This window comes from Ovis canadensis, chromosome 2, assembly GCF_042477335.2.
Source record: "Ovis canadensis isolate MfBH-ARS-UI-01 breed Bighorn chromosome 2, ARS-UI_OviCan_v2, whole genome shotgun sequence".
NCBI classification, from domain to species: Eukaryota; Metazoa; Chordata; class Mammalia; order Artiodactyla; family Bovidae; genus Ovis; species Ovis canadensis.
The window spans coordinates 188399893-188407977 of record NC_091246.1 but is presented as its reverse complement, the minus strand read 5'-3'; positions in this window follow the sequence as shown (position 1 = coordinate 188407977).

Here is an 8085-nt window from a genome sequence, read left to right as displayed (position 1 = left end):
ACCCCGACACAGAAACAAACCAAATGTCAATCAGTGGAAACATGTATAAATAAAGTTGGGTATATTCATACAGTGGATTATTATTTGGCTTTAAAAGGGAATGTAGTTCATGTGAGGGTGCTCACTGGGTCGTGTCCAGCTCTTTGTAACGGCACCAACTGTACCTGCCAGGTTCCTCTGTCCATGGAATTTTCCAGGCAAGAATACTGGAGTGGGTTGCTATTTCCTCCCCCAGGGGATCTTCCCAACCCAGGGATCAAACCTGGGTCTCTTGCATCTCGTGCACTGGCAGGCAGATTCTTTGCCACTGAGCCACCTGGGAAGCCCTGAAAAGTTCGTGTGATGACATGGATAAACCTTGAAAACATGCTAAGTGAAAGAAGCCAGGCACAAAAGGCCTCATATTGTATGATTCCAGTTATAAGAATGATACAGAATAGGTACATTTATAAAGGTACAATCACATCTATTAGTGATTGTCAGTGACCAGAGGCAGGGGGAAGAGGAAACTGCTAATGGGCACAGATTTGCTTTTGAGGTGGTGGCAATGTTCTAAAATTGATTGTGGTGATAGTTGCACAACTTCTTGAATACATGAAAAATACTTTCAGGGGTGAAACTGTATGGTACTAGAATTTTACAGTAATATACCTCTATGAGTGTGTGCCCAGTTGCTTCAGTTGTGTCTGACTCTTCGTGACTCTATGGACTCTGGCCCGCCAGGCTCCTTTACTCATAGGGATTCTCCAGGCAAGAATACTGGAGTGGGTTGCCAAGCCCTCCTCCAGGGCATCTTCCTGACGCAGGGATCAAATCCGAGTTGCTGACATCTCCTGCATTAGCAGCCAGGTTCTTTATCACTAGCACTACCTAGGAAGCCTGATATGCCTGTATATTATATCTCAATAGAGCTATCAAAAAGAATGCAAAGGGGCTAGACTCCTCCAGCCCTTCTGACCTTGCCCTTACTCATGATAGAGTGGGAAAACCTCCAGTTTTAGCAGCTGGTGGCAAATTGCCCCCTCGTCGGCTATTTTGGGGGTGCTCCTGTTCTTAGGTCCATTGGCTACTGCGTGGTTTCCCATCATTTCCTCCTGCACTTTGCCAATAACAAACAGGTCTGTGGCTGTCGGCTACTTTGTCCCACCCGCTTGTGCTGTGGGATTCAACAGGATTCTCTGTAGCCTACTTTTTGTTGTAATTATTGCCTGTGGCTTTTTCTTTTTTTTTTTCCTGAGGATTTTTTTGCTCTCTGGTTGCTCTCTTTTTATGTGGGTATGCAAAAAGATCCAAAAATTATCCTGGCATGATGACCACCATCTTTCCAGGATTCCCATAGGAGAGCTTTGTCAAGTACCTCCTGTGGCTATGAATTTCAAAGATTCCCCCTCTCCTCATTTGCTTTTAGCATTTGAGCTTCGTGGATGGGTGACTTGGAGATGAGGAGGTGAGGATTTTTCGGGTGATTCACAGTTGCCCACACAGCACTTGATTCGAGCTGGGGGCTACAGCTTTTCTGATCGATCACAAGGGAACCCATTGAGCCCCTTGTTTTAATAGCCTCGAGGCTCTGCAGCTCGCTGGACTTTCTCAGGTTATTTCATATTTTTTCCTGTGAGTCTTCAATAGTGCAATTCAGCCCACCTATTGCTCAGAAAATATTGCTATGGTAACCTATTCTGGCATGTAAAGCAGTTACTTAGAGTTGAAGGAAATGAAGGTGGGCTAAAAAACTGAAGACTTCAACCACTGCACTACCGTTTATTCCCCAAAGGCACTTGAAAGGATTAAGGGAAACAAACACATTAGGGATGTTGCTGTGCTCTGTCCATCACAGATGAAGAAGGTTCAGTCCAGCTGGAATTCTCAGAGGACCCTTCCTCTGAAGCAGAGAATGCTGGTGAATTTAATTCCTTGCCACCCTGGGGTCTGCAGGAGAGTCTGTAATGAGACTGCCAGATGCCTAATTTGAGGTCAAAATATAGCTTGTTTTAAAGCGTCTTCAATTCCTGTGGAGTTCTATTAAGATTTAAATTCAGTTTCCACAGCTGTGAAACCTGTTCCAAGGTTGAATGGAGAAGTCCAGTGTTTTACAGATTCTGTCTTCTAAATGGTCGCCAAGAATCCCGTGAAATGTGCACGTGTGCAAAGAAGTCTTTCAGCTGGAAATGGGGGAAAGATGCTATCTATATTAGCTTCCTATGGCTGCTGCAATGAATTACCGGACACTTAGTGGTATAAAACAGCACAAATTTATCCTACAGTAATCAGAAGTCCAAGGTGGGCCTCCCTGAACTAAAATCAAAGTGTCAGCAGAGAATTTTGGAGGCTCCAGGGAGAAGCTTTCCTTGCCTTTTCCAGCTTCCAGTATCTGTCTACACTTCTTGGCTAACAGCCCTGCCTCCATCTTCAAAGTCGGCTGGGCAGTACCTTCAAATCTCTCCCCGACTCTGATCTCTGCTTCTGTTGCCACCTTTTCTGACTCTCTTGCCTTCCTCTTATAAGCACCCTGTGATGACAGTGGGCCCATCCTGGATAATTCAGGATAACATTGCATCGCAAGATCATCACTTAATCACATCCACAAAACTTTTCTCACGTAAGGTAATGTAGTCAGGGTTTCCGGGGATTAGGATGTGGGCATTATTGGGGGGGCATTATTTTGGCTGCCACAGATCCCAACATATCTTAGGTACTCCTGTCCTAACCAGAACCTGGTCTTTTCACCTAGATTCCTATGGAGCAGAAAATCCTCCAGGCCCTGGTGCCAGGGGAGCTAGAATGCCACCTTACACCTCAAATCCAAGTATGCTCTGGGACGCTCTTAGGAAACAAACACTTCTTAACTTTACTTAGAGTGAGGAAGACATCCAACAGCAAAGTGTCCTACTTAAATCAGTTACTCACCTGCCAGCCTTCTCTGCCAAACTTCTTTGTCAACTACCCTCACTTTCTCTTTTCTATCTTCAGTCTCTCTCTCCTTTGCTCAAGGATATGGTTAAGCTTAAAGTTCAACATTCAGAAAACTAAGATCATGGCATCTGGTCCCATCACTTCATGGCAGATAGATGGGGAAACAGTGGAAACAGTGTCAGACTTTATTTTGGGGGGCTCCAAAATCACTGCAGATGGTGACTGCAGCCATGAAATTAAAAGACGCTTACTCCTTGGAGGGAAAGTTATGACCAACCTAGATAGCATATTCAAAAGCAGAGATATTACCTTGCCAACAAAGGTCTGTCTAGTCAAGGCTATGGTTTTTCCAGTGGTCATGTATGGATGTGAGAGTTGGACTGTGAAGAAGGCTGAGTGCTGAAGAATTGATGCTTTTGAACTGTGGTGTTGGAGAAGACTCCTGAGAGTCCCTTGGACTGCAAGGAGATCCAACCAGTCCATTCTGAAGGAGATCAGCCCTGGGATTTCTTTGGAAGGAATGATACTAAAGCTGACACTCCAGTACTTTGGCCACCACATGTGAAGAGTTGACTCATTGGAAAAGGCTCTGATGCTGGGAGGGATTGGGGGCAGGAGGAGAAGGGGACGACAGAGGATGAGATGGCTGGATGGCATCACCAACTCGATGGACATGAGTTTGAGTGAACTCCGGGAGTTGGTGATGGATAGAGAGGCCTGGTGTGCTGTGATTAACGGGGTCGCAAAGAGTCAGACACGACTGCGCGAGTGAACTGAACTGACTGATTCCAAAAAAGTAAGCAGCACTACCTTTCCAGGACACTACAGCAGCTCTTGACTTAGACAAGGTGGCGGTTCAAGAACTCTTTTATTTAACAGGAAATCAGGGCTCATTACACAGGATACCACGTGGCTACTGTTCAAAACTCTTCACCACCCTCCTTCTGTCCACCCACAAATGCTTCACCCTTTTCCAAATATCTGCTATTCCCCACCACACACCTCACTCCTCACTATCTTTTCATGCAGCTCAGCCAGGCATTGGCACCATTCTCTCTTGGCAAGAGGAATTCCCATTGCCTGGAATATCCTCCAGTCTCTCTCTTCTTCTTCACCCAGGAGATCTCCCCTGGTCCCTCCTGTCTCTGGTCAATGTTGACGGTATCCATGAATTCCCAGGCAGTATTAGTGGCCCATCCTCGGGGCTCCCACAAGCTCTGCTCCTCCTGGATTTACTTCTCTGTGTCTCTACCTCCTGTGCATCACAAATTCTTTACAAGTAAGGATGGGGTTGCTCACCTCTGATGCCACAGCATCTAGCATGGCACCTCACACGAAGCAGTTACTCAACACCACGTGCATGGGTGGTGGAATGTCTCCAAACGTCCTGCTCCAAATTCTCTTTTGACTTCTGGTCCCCCATGCCTCTTCCCCTGGGATCCTGCTGATTTCTCAGCATTGATTTGCTCCAAATGAAGTCCCTTTTCTTGCCCGTAAATCATAAATTTCCTGATTTCTTTTCTATGTGATCCCTGTGCTAGATCCCACATTCTGTGCTAGAACCAAGGGGTACCAAGATAAATAAGATTCAGCCATGCCCTCAAGGAGGGTCTAGATCAGGCATTCCCATTCTTAATGCTATTGACATTTGGGGCTGGATAATTCTCTGTTGTGGAGGCTTGTCCTGTGCACTCTTGGATGTTTAGCTTCGTCTCTGGCTCCTGACCACCAAGTGCTGGCAGCATCCTCCTCCCAATCGTGATAAACAAAAATGTCTGCAGACATTGTCAAATGTCACCTGTGAGACAAACTCACTTTCATTGAGAACCTCTGGTCTAGACGCAGAGACATCAAGAAACAGAAAGAAGAAAATTTCCATATGAGATAAGCACAAAGTACAAAAATGATCAGTAAGAAAACTGGAGACTTGGAAAATATTTGTATGTGTGTTGATGAACTGGCCCAGAAGATAGAATTTTGCTACGTGAAATAATTACAAGGCAAAACAAGACAGCGTTTTCATAATGGGAGACGAGAGGGCTGAAACATGTTCAGTCCCTGCTGTGTCGGGAGCTGCTTTGCATTTGTTGATTTATTTCATTCTTACAACAACGCTGCAAGGCAGGGACTGTTTTTCACTAGTCAGAGGAGCGGGGTGAGCTGATGAGTTAGGTTCCAGGTCGGCGTCTCTGTATTTGCTAATGGCACCACCTTCCTCTCAGCTCCCCTGTCTTTGTGGTCAGCACATGGTCTTTTTCGAGCCACTCTGGTTTCATTCCCGCCTCCACTGGTGTGTGTCTGGAGGACTACAGCATGACAGTGTCTCATATCTGTGCTTCTTTCCCTAATTCCCACCTCTCCCCACCTCCAGTTTCACCCCGGTCCTCTCCATTCTAAGCCACCCTGGTGGCTCCATGGTAAAGAATCTGCCTGTAGTGCAGGAGAGATGGGTTTGATCCCTGGGTCAGGAAGATCCCCTGCAGGAGGAAATGGCAACCTGCTCCAGTATTCTTGTCTGGAGAATCCCATGGACAGCAGAGTCTGGGTACAGTCCAGGGGGTTGGACATGACTGAGTGACTAAGCCACAAGGCAGCAATATCTCCACCCTAAACACCCATTAGCCAGCATGAATCCTAATACACAATTTGATATAGCACCTACTTTTTCTCCATTGCAAACCAAATCCAAATCCAAACTTCACGGCTTGGCTTTCCAGCCTCCTTTCTCTGACTTCTGCTCAGGTTCCCAGCCTGGACTCTCACTGCTTCTGAAAGTACATGTCCTATTCTGCTAATAGCGGTGAACATTTCGGAAAGGCTTATCATATTGGTTCATAGAATCCTTGTGTGTGTGCATGCTAAATTGCTTTAGTGTCTGACTCTTTGTGACCCTAGGGATCCCAGCCCACCAGGCTCCTCTGTCCTTGGAATTCTCCAGGCAAGAATACTGGAGTGGCTTGCCATGCCCTCCTCAGGGGATCTTCCCGACCCAGGGATCTAACTCTCCTGTCTTCTGTCTCCTGCATTGGCAGCCGGGTTCTTTACCATTAGTGCCACCTGGGAAGTTCATCCTAGAATCCTTACAGATGCCCAATGAAGTGGATGGTGCTGTTCTTAATTTACAAACACTCTAAGTTGCTTCCTCTTTGCCTTTGCATATCGTTCATATTACCTGGGCACCTGGATTCCCCCTTCTTTCATCCCTGTGGCTCTAGATAAATCTGCATTCAAGATTCAACTCTGACGTCACACCTTCCCAAAGCTGCTCTGGATCACTTAACCCTTGAAGATGGTTATTTTCTCTGTATAGTACATTGTCCTGGTATTTATCTCATATCCCTCTCACAGTAAGCTTCTAGAAGGACATCAGCATCACCTCTATACTCCTGGAGTTCTACCGTTAAAAAAGTGAAGTGAAGTGGCTCAGTCGTGTCTGACTCTTTGCGACCCCATGGACCATGGAGCCAGTCAGTCTCCTATGTCTGTGGGATTCTCCAGGCAAAAATACTGAAGTTGGTTGCCATTCCCTTCTCCAGGAGATCTTCCGGACCCAGGGATTGAACCCATGTTGAACCCAGGTCTCCCGCACTGCATGCAGACTCTTTACAGTCTGAGCCACCAGGGAAGTCGTAAAGTGAAAGTCACTCAGTCGTGTCCGACTCTTCAACCCCATGGACTGTAGTCTATGGAATTCTCCAGGCCAGAATACCAGAGTAGATAGCCTTTCCCTTCTCCAGGATCTTCCCCACCCAGGGATCCAACCCAGCTCTCCCACATTGCATATGGATTCTTTACCAGCTGAACCACCAAGGAAGCCCAAGAATACTGGAGTGGGTAGCACATCCCTTCTCCAGAGGATCTTCCCAATCCAGGAATGCAACCAGGGACTCCTGCATTGCAGGCAGATACTTTACCAGCTGAGCTACCTGGTCTAGTTATTACCTGGTTTACCCTTATTAGATGCTCAAATACAGTTTATCTGAACAAAGGTGAGACCACTGCCTGTGCGGTTTCTGATCTTTAAAAATTTTCGTCTATCACCATGCGTGCTCAATCGCTAAAGTCGCATTTGACTCCGACTCCGTGGACTGTGGCCAGCCAGGCTCCTCTGTCCATGGGGATTTTCCAGGCAAGACGGCCCTGGTTAACAACAGTGCTGCGAGCCACGCCTCCTGTGCCCTGGCCAGCACCGCCCGCTCTGTCGGGGATCAAGGGCGCAGGCTCGCAGCTGTGTCCCATCTGCATCTAGAGACACTCGCGCCTTTCCTGAGCAGGATGGAGCCTGGCGAGTGGCCGCCCCTACTCTCCCCAGGGTAGTGGTAGGGACCTCCCTATCGCCCTCTTCTGCCAACAAATTGAGGACGATCAGTCCCGCGATCCGGCGCAGAGGAGTCGGCCGGCTGAAGGCGCTCCCTGCTGGCGAGATGCGGACTCACAAGAATTGTAGGACACCTTCCTAGCTTTACTGGCCTAGAGCATCTGAAACCATGACGGTTTCATCGTGGGGAGGGGACAGCAGGAAAGTCCGAAAAGACATTGTTTTGTTTCCGACCCATCAGATCCCTTTTCTATTGTTCTCAGTTCAGGGATCGAGCGCACGCTCTGTTTCCTGCATTGGCAGATGGGTTCTTGACCACCTGGGAAGCCTTTCCATTTATACATAAATCATAGCCCTTCTGACTACAGGGAAGGCTTTCCTGCTTTCCAATGGGAGGTGATCCTGACAACCCACTAGGACTTACATGGCATGCTCTCTGAACACAGGCAGATCAGATGATTCTCGGCCCCTCAAACAAATGAAGATGCTGGGTCTAGAGAGGAGAATGGCTGTCTCTACGTGCTATCTCCTGCGTGAACACCAACTGGATCCCAACTGAATGGAGCACTGTCGGGGGATCTTGAGACTCTGCCTGGCTAGGGGAGACATGGGGGCCAAGGCTGTTATGCTGCCCTATGCTGTGCTTTCCCACGAGGCATTCAAACAAAGGCACAGCTGTTTCTTACCAGAAGTCTTAGGTGTCTCCTCTCGCCACCCTGCTTTGTGGATAACTAAATACACTAACACCATTTCCTGTCTTGGGCATTTTTATTTTGCAAGATGATAGCATTACAAGGTTTACCAAGATTGTGTATGTGTTTGTATTCTAGACTGGATGTTCTCACACCCAGCGT